The sequence below is a fragment of the Cervus elaphus genome, chromosome 29, assembly GCF_910594005.1.
Source record: "Cervus elaphus chromosome 29, mCerEla1.1, whole genome shotgun sequence".
Lineage (NCBI taxonomy): Eukaryota > Metazoa > Chordata > Mammalia > Artiodactyla > Cervidae > Cervus > Cervus elaphus.
This window is the reverse complement of record NC_057843.1, coordinates 45,399,751-45,416,832: the sequence shown is the minus strand read 5'-3', so window position 1 is coordinate 45,416,832 and position 17,082 is coordinate 45,399,751. Positions and strand designations below refer to the sequence as shown.

At 37.4% G+C, this 17,082-nt stretch overlaps 1 protein-coding gene across 13 annotated transcripts in view; it reads left to right on the top strand.

Annotated features, from left to right (window-relative positions):
* TRPM3 (transient receptor potential cation channel subfamily M member 3) overlaps window positions 1-17,082 on the top strand; it is an 899,779-nt gene that overhangs the window by 440,694 nt on the left and 442,003 nt on the right. The window lies entirely within an intron of this gene.

Below are 17,082 nucleotides of genomic sequence, written 5' to 3'. Positions count from 1 at the left end.
AAAAACAAAATCAGAAAACTCATTTCAAGGAGCTTAGCCTGTCCCCCTGGAGGCCTGGTGTCTTCTGCTGTTGCCTGGAGCTTGCTTTGTAGGAATTGTTCCATATCTTGATGAGTTTTTGATGTATTTGTGGGGAGGCTGGTGAGCTCCTCACCTTACTCCTCCACCATCTTCTTCTGTCTCCTCCCTGATTCTTGAAATGTGGTCATGTAAGTATTCCAGTTCATGGTTGTTTTGGCTATTTTTGGCCCTTTGAATTTCCATATAAATTCTAAAATCAGGTTATCATTTTAAGAAAACTCTCTTAGACTTATAACTGGGATTGCATTAAGTTTATGGATGCAGAGATATGGCATCTTTACAATATCAGTATTCCAACCCATGAATCTAATATATATCCCCACAATATTTAATTTTTTAAAAATCTCCACTCTGTATATGTTTTTCAGTTTTCTGGGTACTTAGACTTCTTTCATTTCTTTTGTTAGAATTGTTGCTAGATATTTGAAGATTTTCCGTATAAACAGAAACCTTTTAAATTTAAAAATATAACTGTTGATGAAATACAGAAATAAATTGATTTTTATATATTGACCTTTTAGCCAATGAACCAAATTATTTAACTCACTAATCCTAAAATATATATCTGTAGATTATTTTCTAGTTATTATAATCTTTTGTACTTTTAGTCACTTAAGTACATGGTTTTAGTTTGGGAAGATGATACAAATTTTGGAGGTGGATATTGGTTATAGTTGTAGAACAATGTAAATGTATTTAGTGCCATTAAACTGAGCCTTTAAAAATGGTTCAAAAGGTGCATTTTGTGTTATGTGTATTTTACCACAATTTAAAAAAGAGATGCTGATGAGATCTACAGTGTATTCACGGCTCGTAGTGTCTTCAGAATTTCTTTACCTCTCATGATTTTTTATTATTAGGCTAGAAGCAAAGGTGTAGGGAACTGTCCAAAGTGTGCTTCTCAATGTCACATGTGGATATTCCATTCAAAACAAAAATGGGCTCCATATCTCTACTGAATTAACTAAACAACTCTGGTTCATTGGTTTTCTTTTTCCTTTGCAGATTTTCATAAGGAAAGCTCTGGTTTAACTGATAAAAGCTACAGAAAAAAATATGAAAGTCCCCAAATGTTAAAATCCAAAGTGGAAACTCTCATAGTACTCTGAAGTACTCTGAACATGAGGACACAGTGAATAGGAAATATATCTTTGAACTCCTATAGAATGATTCTAGGGTATAGTATCAAGTGAAAAAAAAGCAAGATTCAAATGATTCAAAATATTTAAACTAAATCTAGTCTTGAAACTACATTCAATGAGACTAGTCAGTTTGTTGAAATCTCATATGAGGTAACTGACCCCAGGATCTTTTGAAAATGTCAGTATAATGAATAACCAGAAAAGATAAATATAAAGGTAATAAATTTATTCTAGCTTAAAAGAGATTACAGAGACTTGACAATAAAATGCTGTAAGTAATCCTTTATTGAATCCTGGGTCCAACAACAACAAAATTTTTAAAGACATCTTTGGAAAATTTGAATATGAGCTATATATTAAGTTTTATTTTTCCATGTTACTTTTGTTGGTTGTGATATTGGTTTTGTAGTTGTATAGGAAAATATTATGGTTCTTAATGATATTATTGAAGAATTTGGGAATAAAGTGTCAGAATATCTGCAACTTGTGTTCAAGTAATTCTGAAGGATATATGTGGAGAATAGCTCTAGCTGAAGGTACAGAGATGCTCATTATACTATTACTTCAACTCAAAAGCATATTTGAAATTTTTCAAACAAAAAGTTAAAGGGGGGAAGGGATGTTCAGGCTAAAAGATAATTTAAAATTAGAGCTATGCCCTTTACTTATCTTGTAGTTCATTGCAGTTTGAGTTTACATTTAAGTAATGTTAAAGAGTTAATAAACTGGTCATCCTAACCAAATAAGCCTTCCTTGAATGCCTGTTATATCTGAGGTGTGGTAGGTATTACTAGAGAACAGACATGCATAATGAATAGAAGGAAAAAAGAGCCAAAACAGAAAAATTATCAACATAATGGATGAAGTTATAGTGAAAACCTCAATGTAGAATCATTGTGTGTGTCTCAAAAGTTGGTCTTCATTTTCTCCGAGAGCTCTCATTAAAAAGAAGTGTGTTTGCTTGTATTAGATGGTTTTCTGGAGACTGACATTTATTTTTAAAGTTTGAAAGCTAAAACTATTGGGTCCAGTTTCAATGAAGTGAAATATTTCAAGCCACTGATGACTGATTATGGCAGATAGTACATAAAACGACGTAGTACATGGAGTCGGGGAATGCTTCTTTGCGTTGATGTCAAAGGTGAACTTTGAAGGGTGGGTAAGAGTTAACTAGGCAAATGGTATGAATTAAAGCATTCTAAACACAGGGAACAGCATGTACAAAGAACAAAAACAGAAGGGGAACTTGGCGCTCATTTGGAAGCTAAGAGAAGGTCAATGTGTCTGGAGCACAGAAAGGGAAAAAGATGAATGTAAGAAACAAGACTGGGATCCTCTATCCCTCTTCACCTCTTCATTCCTCACTTCCCCCACCTCTGTTAGCTTGTCAACCATAAGGGGGCACCCAAGACCCAGAACCTGGTCTGTGGTCTGCGTGCCATTACAAAGGTATTTCCTTTCTTCCTTGGGGTTGTACAGAACCATCGTGGGCAGCTCTCGTCTCTTTCACACATGCCTCTGCCAACTGAGTAACGAAGGGAAAACAGAAGTGACTGAGTTCCAAGTTACTGCCACCACGTAATAGATGCTGTGTGTCTCACACTCCCTCTTGGGTTAGAAATCAGAATAGCTGCCTTAGACACACGGGGATCGACAATATAGCCCTCCTTTCATTAGAATGATTTTTTGCTTTGGATTCCACATCAAAAAAGCTAATTTTTCAGGGTTAGAGAATTGCTGTTTTTATAGGAGGACAAAAGAAGAGGAGAGTGTTTGGTTTTATTTTTTACAATGTCTCTATTGTTCCTGGCTTTTTTTTTTTTTGTCCTTAGTGGACATTGTATGACACCAAGGCATTTAGAATAATTCAGTATGCCTGTTTAGAAATCATGTAGATCAGTAAGAATAGTGTGACCTTGGGATACCGTATCTATGAAGTAGCATAAATCTTAGATTTGCTGAGATATAGTAAAGCTGTAGATGACTTTAATAGAAAGAACAAATGTAAAAATCTTGAGAAAGTGATATGATATATTTTTTTTCTTTATTTCTATTTTTTAGTTATTCCAGGGTTGATAAATGAATCAAAAGATGCAGCACTAATGAAATGGTTATAGACATAACCCCACATTGATCTTACTTTTAGGAAGACCTAAGGATTCTCAGACCACACCACCTACCATAGTCAGGACTCCTAGGTCCTGGCATTGGAGTGGCCCAGAACTGGCTTTGGTTTCCAACTGCACTAATATTAGTGAATTAAGTGCTCATTCACTTAATTACCCATCCACCAACCACCATTCATATATGTTCTGCACCAGTGTTTCACCTACTGGAGGGGAAGGCAATTAGGTAAAACTAAGGAAATTCATTGTTATTTTGCATTCTGCATGTCATTTGTTGAGACTCTTCTAATAAGAAACAGTATTTTGTTTTCTAGCTAACATAAGAACAAGACTCATCAGACTCACATCAGTTTCTTCTATGAAAATGACATGACTGATAGATTTCAAGATGAAGTGATAACAATTTATCTTGATTCTGTGAAGACTTTTATTCTGTGCATACTAATGGGGAAAAAAAAAGGAGAAATAGCCCACCTCCCTTTTCAGGGTGTGTCAGTCCTGTGGACTAAATTAGCAGATACACACTTTATTGTCAGTTTCTTATTAACTGTATGAGGGGTCTAGATTGATGAGGCAAAGGGCAAGATCCCTTTCCTTTACGATGGCAGATAATTCTGTTATTTAATCAGTGAACTGTTGGTAAATAATCCACCTGCAATGCAGGAAACCCTGGTTCAATTCCTGGGTCAGGAAGATCCATGGAGAAGGGATAGGCTAACCACTCCAGTATTCTTGGGCTTCCCTTGTGGCTCAGCTGGTAAAGAATCCACCTGCAATGCAGGAGACCTGGGTTCCATCCCTAGGTTGGGAAGATCCCCTGGAGAAGGGAAATGCTACTCCCTCCAGTATTCTGGCCTGGAGAATTCCATGGACTGTGTAGTCCATGGAGTCTTCACGAGTTGGACACGACTGAGCGACTTGCACTAATGGTGATAAAACTAGATAATTTTGACAACTGGAAGAAGAAAATCAAATTTAAAAGAAAAGAATCTAAATTTCTCTGGATCCGAACTAGATTGAAATTTTATTTTGTTGAATATATATACTTTCAAGTTTATTTTTCATTTAAACCCCACACCTCAGGGGATTACTTTTGCACCACAAAAGCCTGGTCATGGGTCTGAAAAGCAGTTTAGCACTTTCTTTATTTTATTTCCAAAACTTAGCAGTACTTTGGAAATGACTAAAGAAAAAATAATAGCTAAAATGAGATGGAATTCAACACTTTAACCTCAGTGTTCAGCCAAATAGAATTTTAAGGCTCTGAATTGTAAACTCATTCCATTTGACTTGATTTTAGGGTCACATTGAGCCAAAACTAACTTATGTGCCTTGAATTCACTGCTTTGAACTGAAAAGTAAACTATTTACTTGCTCCCAATGAGAATACATTATGCTGAAAGATCGCTTCCTGTTTGTCCTAGAGGGGTTTCCCTTCCCTGAAAGAAGTCATAATTTGGGTCAGCTGTCTCTGCAGGGGCCATCCCTGACAGCTTTCTCGGGATAAGTGAGATCAGAAAAGCACCAAGCTGGCGTAATACATGAAGCTAAAGGCTTGGCAGAGCCCCTTCATTGCAGGGGGCTCCAGTTTTAAATATGGCCTGAATGCTGAAGTCACAGAAGAGGAACACATTTCCCCCAAGTGACTTCTGCTGAACCACACTGTGGATTGTTTCAGATGCTTCTGAAAGCCATTAGGATTGCTGTCCTGCGTGGATATTTTAGACCATCTGTAGGAGGAGTGCCCAGAAAGTGTTGTACCTCTTTTTGGTGTGACATTGGAAGGTGCTGGAGAATAAAAATAATCCTGAATCAACATATGAGTCAAGTGCTGTATTTATCCATTCTGCAGTTAGGGAACAAAAACTTAAAATGCCACCTTGCCAAAAATAACAGGCAATTAAAGTATGTCGAATCCACGATACTACATGTGGTAGCCAAGTGTTCTCAAGAAGCACTATTGTAGAGGAATAATTATAATGGGGTTTCTTGTCTTTCATTTCCCCTGATAATTCCCACCTAACTCTTTACCTTTTGCCTTTGGAAAGAAATGAAGATTTCTTCTGGTTTTATATAGGGTAGTATCACTACTTTGGCTTATTATTTTCAATCACTGTCCTGGCAAATTCTGATGCTAAATTCTGGTATGAACCACTGTCTGAAGGAGTCCAAATGAGGAAGTATGAACATCCACAGACTGCCACATTCAAACAGCTGGAAAAATCAATTCAATTGAAAGTACACATGCAATCTACCTCAGGTGTGACTGACAGCATATTACCAGGTCAGTGCCTTCATAATTCTTTCTCTCTGGTGAGGCCCTGTGGGAGACAGGCCACATACTCTGACTCATCTTTACTGAGTATTTTCATGCCAGCGTGCTCCCTTCTCTGAAAGGCAGCTGGAATTGGAGGAAAATGGAAAACTCATCTTATGGTGAAATGGAAGGCTCCAAGGAGCTTAAAGGAGGCAGTGATTGTCAGTTAGGCAGAAATATGGGGCTTTGCTACAATTCTGCCTTGTAAATGTGCCTAGCCTCCATCACAGTGCTTTCTATCTAGCATTTATGGTACAAAAAATTCTGCAAAGTATGAAAATAAGGAGTGCACCATGTAGTATTGCAGGGGACAGAGGGGTAGAAAGTAAAAGTTTAAAGAAAATGCAAGGACCACCATTGCAAAATAAATGGAAATGCAGTTCCAGGACTTCTAAACCACACTAGTGAAGCTGTAGGTGTCACAGTGTTGTAATCTGGGTTCTAAGAGTAAATAATGTATCCTTTTTGTGGGCTAAGGGAGTGGTGGTAAGATAACAACAATAGTAGAAAACAACTGAAAAATAGTGTAGTGATACAAATAAAATTCAGTGAAAGGGGTTACATCAGGATAAGTAAAAAACTAAAACTGAGAAATACAACTGAAGCATGATATATGGATTATATAAATAGAGAATAAAATTAAAAACAATTTTTCAGCAACAGTTGTAACCTGAAAACAATAGAAACAGGCTGGAAGGCATATGGTTAAGGTATTTCTTGTTACTGTGTGGGCTGTGTGCTGTGGAATGTGGGATAGTCTCTTGTGAGGCATGGATGCTGCAGTAAATGGATATTAGAGGAGTATTGAGACAAAAAGACTCAATTCAGGGAAGGCACAACAGTTCATCCAAGAAATGCAAAAAAAAGATAAAAATTTTTACTAGAAATCTACAATGGATTATAATTAACAATGATACCCTGGAACACTGAACACTTAGGATTCTGTCAAATTAACTGCAATGTGTGTGTTCTGAAGATCATCTGGAACCTAGACATTAATGACATGGCCTTCAAAAGAAGCTAGCCTACCTTCTTAAAGGGAAGGTGAAAATATACTCTGATTGACTAGATTAAAAAGATAATTGGAAATGATAGTCTGGGAAAGACTGTGTAAGAGATTTTGAAAAGGTGGAAGGAAGCCAAAGAAAGCTTGAAGTTAATGAGTATAAACATGTGACACATAGGGGAGGAAAGAAGGAAAAAGGAATATACCTTACTGAAGTTATAAAACATTTCAGTTTTGAGCTCTGTAATTTGAAAGTATATTGTCCATCTAGTCCTTAAGGTGCAGACAACAAACCATACTCATAGAGCATAAAGAGATTAAGGCAGAAGAAACCCTAATGTGACCCACAGAGTCATAAACAAGAGTCATAAATCCCCATTAAAGGTATACTTATGACTGATTAGAAGGTTACTCTCATTTATGACAAAGAATGGCAAGCCTTCCCACAAATCCTGAGATCTAGAAAGTGTTCTCTTCATTTACCTTGCCATGGGTGATAAAAAGCAACAAAAGAAATTTAGCCCAAATTTCTAGTTACTTTGAAATACCAAATTCTTTGTGTTAACGCTTTTGAGGACAGTTTAACCAGATAATTACTCAGCCCAACAAAAGAAAACTTTAGACTACTGTTAAGGTGAAAAATACAAGAGGAAATTCCCAATAAAACATTAAAGCAGATAGTATTCAGTACACGAGGAATGACCCAGTGAGAAATTAGTGTGACTTAATATTGTGACTTGGCCATTGATTCACTGTTAGCCCTGCATACGGTCTGAGTGCCATGGCCATGGAATGTAGTTGTGAGTGGAACCATATGTTTACTATCCTTGTTTGCTTAATCTTTCATAAGCCAGCATAACAAATGCTCCTGGGTATCGTGTTCACTTGGTTGGACTATCAGGATTTGTTTCAGTAGACATAAATGACCCAAGTTCTTTGGTGTCATTATGGAGCAATGAACAAGACGAAAGAATTTCTATATCAGATTCCCCATGACTTTCAACAGTATTTAATCTATGTGTATCACCACCTAGGACTTCACTGTCTGAATAGACTGAGCTAAGTATGTATAGATCAAAGTTCTTAATCCCCTTAAGTGGTAGGCAGCGTTCTGGTTCTGTGCATATTCATTTACTTTTTCTAAGAATATATCATTGGCCATTCATCTGAAAAAGTTAAGAAAGACCTTTCATTAATCCAACAATATATTGTAGTACCTTCAACATGTAAGACCCTAGATTCTGTGATTACAAAAGTAAATATGATAGTAGTTGCCCTTAAGCCGTTTTCAGTCCAGTAGGGTAAACAAGCCCCAGACAGTTTCAAAGATGCAGTAATGACAGGCATAGAGCTTGGATCCAGAGAATTACAGAGGAAAGGGGGATAAGATTAGAGTTTCTTCCTGAAATTGCATAAAATTATAGCAATTAGGAATCAAAGTTGGGACACCAAGACAGAACAATTAATAAATGAGTCCAACAATCTGCATGTGTGTGAATCAATGTGCATAGAGGCATACAGCAGTTGGGTTTTGCAGGCCTTTATTTTAAGCAATTAATTTTTAAGAGCCTGGAATACTATGTTTATTTATCATCTTGTGCACACATCTGGAAAGATGCTAGGAACCTCTAACATAACTAATTAAAACAAATGGCTCTTATTGTGGCATTATGAATGGCTAGCCAAACAATATTGCACTGTTCTTTAGCAGATTCTGCCACAGACTAATGGGAAAAAAATGTCAAAATCCTACCAGATATCTTCCCTAATTGATACAAGGACACTTGATAGGCAGGGATGACAAATGGTAAAACAAAAGGAAATAAAGAAAAATGGCCCCAATGCATTGGGTTTGGAAATTAAGTTGTTGTTTTTTCTTTTTTTTAAGGAATAATCTAACATGTATACTTTAGCAAAGATCAGTTAAAAGCAGTAAGTACTCCATCTCTCTTCTACTTGTCATCTGCCCTGACCTAGAGAAAATTTGCTTAAACAGCTGGTTTAAATGTAGTTTTTTAGTAAATCCTTTTAGGAAACCCTGATGAGTACTGTTCAAAGAGAGTTAGATTTCTTATTGTTAGAAAATGGTGACTATTTAAAAAATGATCAGCACACATGCATTGCTCTATAAAGACTCCTAGAACAATTTTCAACCAAATCTAAGATAGAGAAATGAAATGAGATTGCACACACACATAAAGACAAACACCTTTACACTCTTACAAAGGAGGGAGCAGGAATCATGGAGACCTACATGCTCTGATTTCTGCAAAAGTCCCCTGGTGTCTTAGTGGTTATTGTCTATTAGGACCATCCACTTTGACTGAATGAATCACATGTGTAAAGAAAAAGTGGGATAGAGAACACACTCTGCAGAGAAGAAGAAAAGGTGTTTTGAAGCTGATAATACTAGGCTGGGTCCATGTTGCTAATTGATCAGCAGGGATAAATTAATTGTCTGCCATCCTTTGGTTCCTCACATCCATAGTGACCGAAAGTTTATTAAATAGAATACACAATGAAATCAGAGTCAGCAGGCATGTAGCTAATCCACATGTTTAACTACAGTTTGGGAAAAGAACAGTGCTCGATGCCTTGCTGGCAAACCCTGGATGCTGAGTAAGCTGGTGAGGTTTCCCTGGAGAGTAAGGTGGGCTGGGAGGAGACGAGGGGAAACAATGGGTTTCCCTGGCCACACATTTGCAAAGGCCATTTGAAACTGCCTATTTCCTGCCAGATAGCAGTAAGCAGAGCCAGTTTCAGGCGGCAGCACTTTCCAATTAAAAAAAAAATTAAATTTTAGAAATTGCTTTTAGGGAACATTAGAGAAGTAAATCAGAAAGAAGTGATAGAGCCAAAATCAGGTAGTTCTTAAGCACAGGAGTTATGGCACAGCAGAATGATCATAAGCTTTGGGGTTCCATACACCTGGATAAATTCCTTAGGCACAGTAGCAAGAATTTCTGACACTGACCAAGATATTTCATATCAACAGCTTACACACTATGGGCATTTATTATGTATTAGGTATTAGACTTGTATCCATTATTTCTATCAATACTTAATTCTCCTTACAGCTTCATTTTTTGATGAAATTTGGGAGACATTAAGTATCTTGTCCAAGGTTATGCAACCAATAAAGAGTAGAGTCAGGATTTTAGCTCAGTCTTTGTGATTATTTGTGTCCCAGTTGCATTCTCTGTGAAATAGAAGTGCTGTTACTAATCTTCCAGGGTGACATCTAGTAACTGTTGGTTCTCTCTCTCCCTCTCTGTAACTGTTTGCTGAGTTCCAGAGTACACCTCTTATGGTGTGCACTTTGGGTCACTGATGGTTGGGCCCTTGGAATTTGCCCAGTTTGCCCCAAAGAGAGTGATCCTAATATGAAAGAAATAACCACCACCATGTGCAGTTGCTGGTCGGTGTACTCAGCCCTCCTGAAGGCCTTTCTCTTTCCCATCTGGGGTCATTTCACAGTTGACGTCATCAAGTCTCTCAGCTTAAAAGACCCTGTCTATGCTGCTGCCTCCCAAACCCACATTCCCAGTTCTGACCTTTCCGCAGAACTCCAGGCATGACATTTCCACTTGGATATCTAATAGGTATATTTTATGCTTGGCATGTCCAAAACTGAACTCTTGATTTTCTACCCTTGAGCTGGGTCTTGACTGTACCAGAAATCAATTACAGAGAGACATTTTTATCAGAACAGTGTGCCCAGAGATAAAAGAGAACTGTGATGGTTCAGTGCATCTGGGAGCCTGAGACGTTTTGGAACAGATGGAAAGCAGAGTACAAGGATCAACACACAGGCGGTGAGGCAATGGAAGGAGACACGCAGATCATGGGAGGCCTTCTGTGAACTACGAAGGATTTGGACACTATTAGGGAGAGGGCTTGGTGCCACTGAAGAAGTTTAAGTTAAGGGAGTAACATGAACACATTAGAAAGATCCTCTGGAGCAGAGATTCTTCTTGTATGTGTGCCATGGACTCCTTTAGGAGTCTGGGAAAGCATAGAGATCCCTTCTCAGAAGTAGTAAAGAATCTGCCTGCCATGTAGGAGATGTGGTTTCAATCCCTGGGTTGGAAAGATCCCCTGAAGAAGGAAATGGCAACCCACTCCAGTATTCTTGCCTGGCGTGAACAGAGGAGCCTGGCAGGCTATAGTCCTTGAGGTCTCAAAAGAATTGGACATGACTTAGCAGCTAAACGATGATATAGAATTTCAGAAGAGACCAGTTACATAGAAATACAGTGATCAAATTAAAAAATAAACTAACTTGTAATGCAGCTATATATTTGATTCTTTATTAAATGCATTAAATAATAGGATATGTGTGCTTAGTTGCTCAGTCATGTCCAACTCTTTGCAACCCTTTCAACTGTAGCCCACCAGGCTTCTTTGTCCATGGGATTTCCCAGGCAAGAATACTGGAGTGGGTTGCCATTTTCTCCCCCAGGGGACTTTCCCAACCCAGAGATCGAACCACATATCCTGGGTCTCCTGCATTGCAGGCAGATTCTTTACCTTCTGATCCATCAGGGAAGCCCAGTAAGATCTAGGAGCAGGTCTAATAACTGGCAATTTTCAATGGTGGTGAACTTACATGCTATTGGGGATATTTGCTGAAACTTTAGTGAGTTGGGAAAATGTGGTTTTGTTTGGGGACTAGCTCAAATCTACTTAAAAGTAATACTGAAATTTGTTTCTCTTTTCATCATAGAAGGAAATGCTAAATTTTGGTTTGAGATTACTGAAAATAAAGATATTTTCTTTTTCATCCAAGTGTATGGACCAATTAATCTATCCAGGGTCCAGACTTAGAATCTCTATTGTAGGTGATACAGAGAATAAACTTGGGAGTGAGAAAGAGTAAGGGTGGAGACTGTGAGGCTTGTGATGAGACAGGGAAAGTAGTTAGAAAGGTATTACTATAGTTCAGATCAGAAGTGAGGAAGCTTGAAAGGAGCAATTCCTTTAAAACCAGTATGACACGTATTCACTTCCAAAATAGATCATTTGAAGGGTAATGTTTATATTAGGAATGATGTATCACAAGTTCCTTGTAAACAGACTCCCCCTTATCTTATTTAAGGTTTAATTTATATTAAGTTTGAGATATGCAAACTTCAGAGACACAGTATTTTCTGGAGAGATACAATTGTGCTAGTTCTATTTTCGAAGCTCATTTGGAACATGGTGGGAAGAAGACTGAGTAGTTTTAAATTGTGATCTAGGGAAAAGATCTTGTCTGTGTATTTTATGCCTTTGTTTTGTTTTTAAATATGTGCATGTGTGTGCACACACCACACACACACACACACACACACACACACACTGCTTAATATTCTGACATCTGTGGCAGTAACAAATAGCCTGGGATCAAGAGAGCTGAATTGTGCCTTCCTTCATTTCAAACAAGCTTTTCAAGGATAGGGTGTTTGGGGCCAAGAATATGTTATAAAGGAACAGAGATCCAGGCAGTCACCTTTCAAGAACTATTTATCTCGTAAGTTGAACTGAAAGCTTCTATCTTGTTATGAACTCTTAAACTCTCCTATCTGTATTATGGTGTCTTATTGAATTTTCTAGGCTCTAGGCAGAAGCTTTAAAGTAGGCTTTCCTAGCCTTCATTTTTATTGCCAATAGCAGTAGTGAAGGAAGGGAAAAGGTTTGACTCAATTACTGGTTTTTAGATGTTTCCTTCTTTCATGACTGTGCATTTTGCCTCTCCAAGCAGAGAACATTCTTTGACATGACGGTCCTGCATCTTCTGCTAAAGTCTGTACTTTGCGTGTAGTAGATTTGTTGACTAAGAGAAATATCTCATCTCAACATAGAATAGACATTATGTACACAACTTGAGAACCAGCATTTCTGGGTTCCAGCTTCTCCACTTATTAGCTATATGATCTTGGGCAAATTATTTAAATACTATACCATTTCTATATTGTACAAAAAGCATAAGGTTAGAACTTACAATACCTTTCTCAAAGATATCTTATGACAGGTAGTACACTTAAAAACCACTCACTACAGGATCTGGCATGCAATTACTTAATAAATGTTGGGTATTATTATCTACAGGCTTCCCTGGTGGCTCATGTGGTAAAGAATCTGCCTGCAAGATACAGGTTCAATCCCTGAGTTGGGAAGATCATCTATATGGGATATACACACATGCATGCTACACAAGTAGAAATTCCTATAGACACTTGCTTTAGGTTATAAAAAGGGGGGAACAGATCATTATGCTCCTATTAGATCTGAGTTCACTGAGATTGGAAACATGCTTTATTTTCATTTGAAACACTTTACAAGATAGAGTTTGGTTGAATATGTGAGTTCCTGGTCTAAATAACCCCAACCAATTATAATTTAGTTTGAACAACATATAAAGCTTACTACTAACTGAAGTCCCAAATCTTTCAAAAAAATCTTGATCTTCTTGAGCAGATGAGAAGGGCAAAAGTACTAGTTCCCTTCCCTAACCACATAGAAGTACTGAGAAAATGAAAATTCAACAACAGTAACAAGGAAGGAAGCTCTTCACAGTTGTATACCTTTGGGAATTGCTGTTTCTTCACGTTAGAAGTTCAGTTCCTGTCACTTCTATATTCTCAGCTAAGTCTGTGGGTGAGAAGGGAAGGTTATTTCACTGTAGGGCATTTATAACAAACTAAAGGAGATGGAGTGAAAGAGATGTGCATTTATGTAGTCCTTAGTGATATGTCAAAATAGTGAATATGTTGTTTCTCCTTCCATTTGGCCCTTGGAAGATAAGAACTGTCACTTCTTATTTATGTCATAGACATAAGCATAGGTGTCTGGTGGAAAAGGCAAAAGGAAGAATTTGTTTTTCCAATATGTTGTCTTTTAAAAGCAATCATATAATACAATTCCATTATATATATTATCATATATATATATGTTATTGTTATATAACAAAGCATCACAATCTTAGAGATTTAAAAGAATAATTTATTATCTCACAGTCCTATATAGGTCAGAAGTCTGGCACAACGTGGCTGGGTTCTCTGCTCAGGGTACAGCAAAGATGATATCAGGATGTTAGTCCTGATGCTGGCCAGCTGTGTGATCCTCTGGAGACTCATCTAGGGAAGGATCTCCCTCTGTGCTTCTTCAGGTTATTTTGGAATTCATTTACCTGCAGTTGAAGGACTGAGGTTGTCAGTGAGGGGCTGATCTCAGCAACTAGAAGCCACTCTCAGGTCCTTGCCATGTGGCCCCACAGGCAGTTCACAGTATGGATGTTGGACTTCTTCCGGGCCTGCCTAAGTGCATCTCTCTGACTTCCTCTCTTGGACAACCAGCAAGAAAATTCTGTTTTCAAAGGGCTCATGTGATCAACTCAGACCCACCAGAACAGTCTTTTTGTCTTAAGATCAACTGATTTGGGACTTTAATTACATGAGCAAAATTCCTATACAGCAGTACCTAGAATCGTGTTTAATTGAATAATTAATGGTTGGAAATTCAGGGGGACCATCTTAAATTTCTGCCTATCCAAAAATGCATATACAAGGTATATTTACATATACAAGGTATATTGTTGTTTAGTTGCTAAGTTGTGTCTGACTCTCTTGTGACCCCATGGATTGTAACCCGCCAGACTCCTTTGTCCATGGGATTTCTGAGGCAAGAATACTGGAGTGGGTTGCCATTTCCTTCTCCAGACTTTTGACTGTTTGGATCCACCAGTTTATATACTTTACTCTATAGTAGTGGTTCTCAAACATTAGGGTGAATTTGAATCAAATAAAACTGATTAAACATGTTAATTTCTAGGCCCTCCTCCCAGATATTCTGATTTTCTAGATCAAGGTCTGGAAATTGCTGTTCACAAAATCTTGCTCTATAGCAGAGTTTCCCAGGTGGCTAACAAAAGCTTGCCTACTTGAAGAACAGATATTTTAACACCAAAAAAATTAGAACATACAGAATAAGAGATAATATCTTATGTCCTTATTTTTCACACTTATTCATAGAATGGTAACAAAATTGTCATGAAGTTTACTAAGCCTAGGACTGACATTTGGGAATGGATGTTCTTTACCATAATTGGAATATTTTTAAATTAGCTATTTACATAACGTACATGAGTCATTAATTATTCATTAAATAAAATTTTACTGTAATTTAAATCATGAGGGTACTTTAATATAATATTAAAAAATTTTAAAACCCCAAAGACATTCCAGGAACCAACTGATAATTTGTTCTTTTGCAACCCCATGGACTGTAACCCATCAGGCTCCTCTGTCCATGGGATTTCCCAGGCAAAAATACTGGAATGGGTTTCCATTTCCATCTTCAGGGGATCTTCTTGGCTCAGGGATCAAACCTGCATCTCTTGCTTGGCAGGTGGATTCTTTACCACTGAGTCACCTACTAGGTTAACAATATTTTATCCTATATGTATGACTTTAACCTCAGAATGTTAATAATGGCAACAGGAGCCTTTTGATCTTGTTTTCACGGGTTCTATTCCCAAAGTGTTTTCATTGCCTGTAAAATACATAACTGGTATATGTCTGTGTTTACCCACATATAACCAACCATATATGTGGGAATATATATTCTAACTTATTAGTGACAGTTACTATATCACATATACTTGTCTCTGGCTTTCAGCTTTCCAAAATACCAGAATTAGTCATTGTAAATAATCTCTATGGCAACAAAATGATCATATCATGTCAGAAATAATACTGATTCATAAAATATTGGGGAATATAGAGAGTTAAGAGATCTTAATAAGGGACAAAGGAAATGGAAGAATTAAACAGAATTTTCCAAATAATGATCACATTACAATTATCATCCATATCAAATATAGCACATGAAAGTTGCATCTTAGTCTGTGTTCAGAATTTAGCAGGAAATGCAAAGATAGTGTAAAGTCAAAATTTCTTTTGAAAACCAAATAAAAGGAAAGAACAGAGCATACTTTCTTTAGTTAAGCCTTAGTTCAAGTATTTGGCTTAAGTTTGGGGAGGGGCATTTTGTATTTTAAAGACATTATTTTTTTATTTTGTAGTTGTGTTATCATTGTGTTGATTTTGCTGAGTCCATATTATTTCACTGATTGACTTTAATGGATGTATGATACAGTTCTCTAATTTTAAAGTTTTTTAAAAGGTTTAAAGCTCTTTGAGTTGAATTTCTATCCCTAACTGACTGGGGGGCTCTTTGAGTTGAATTTCTATCCCTAACTGCCTGGAGAATTCACAGATATGGTGATGTTTAAGCTGAATGCAACTAAATATGAAAAAGTAGGTGCTGTAGGTAGTGTTAGTCACTCAGTCATGTCCAACTCTTTGCAACCCTATGGACGAAGGTCACCAGACTCCTCTGTCCATGGAATTCTCCAGGCAAGAATACTGAAGTGGGTAGCCATTCCCTTCTGCAGGGGATCTTTCCGACCCAGAGATGGAACTTGGGACTCCCTGGTTGAGGGCAGATACTTTACCATCTGAGCCACCAGGGAAGCCTAAAAAGTAAGAAAAGAAGGCAGATAAAGGAAGAAGAGATAAGCTGAGGGTTTAAAAATAAAAAGCAAGTGTCCACATGTGTTCCCACCATTGTTTTAAATAAACATCTTTTGGAAACAGCTTTTATGGATGCTAAAATAGTATTTTTCAGCTTTGTTGATAAGGAAACTGAGTGCTTAAGAAGTCTTGCTAGGCTTACATTAATAAATCTTGCAAAACCTTACATTTTCTTTTTTCTTTTTCTCATTAAACTTTTCTTCCACCTCCACTCATTTAACCCACTGCTCCCCACCCTGCCCCACCTCTGTGGGTTTTTTCTTTTAGATTCTACGTAGAAGTGAGATCATACAATATTTACCTTTCTCTGTGTGACTTATTTCACTTAGCATAATGCCCTGTAGGTCCATTCATGTTATTAACAAATGGCAGGATTTCTTTCTCTTTATGGCTGAATAAGATTCCATTGTATACATACCACATTTTCTTTATCATCCATCAATGAAAGAGATTAATAATATCTGTAGCCTATTTCTGTACTGTTCAATAACTTAAATGTAAATTAATTAGAATTAAGTACAGTAAGAAATCCAGTTCCTCAGTCATACTAGTTGTATTTCACATGCTCCCAAGCACTGCATGTGGCTAGAGGCTGCCGTATTTGAAAGATGTAGCAGTTCAGTATGACATGCCCTGACATCGAGCACACCAAGCAGGAAGAGAGGGAAGGAAATGTCCTCTCTTCATTCATTTGTCTTTAAGAAAAAAAGTCTTTCCCAGACACTCTTCAGCAGCGGTCTGATTAAATTAGTCAGCCCTGGATATTACAGTAACCACTGACATTTTTGGGTTAGGGAATGTCTGGTACTGGCCCCTACAGCCTCTGCCACAGTAT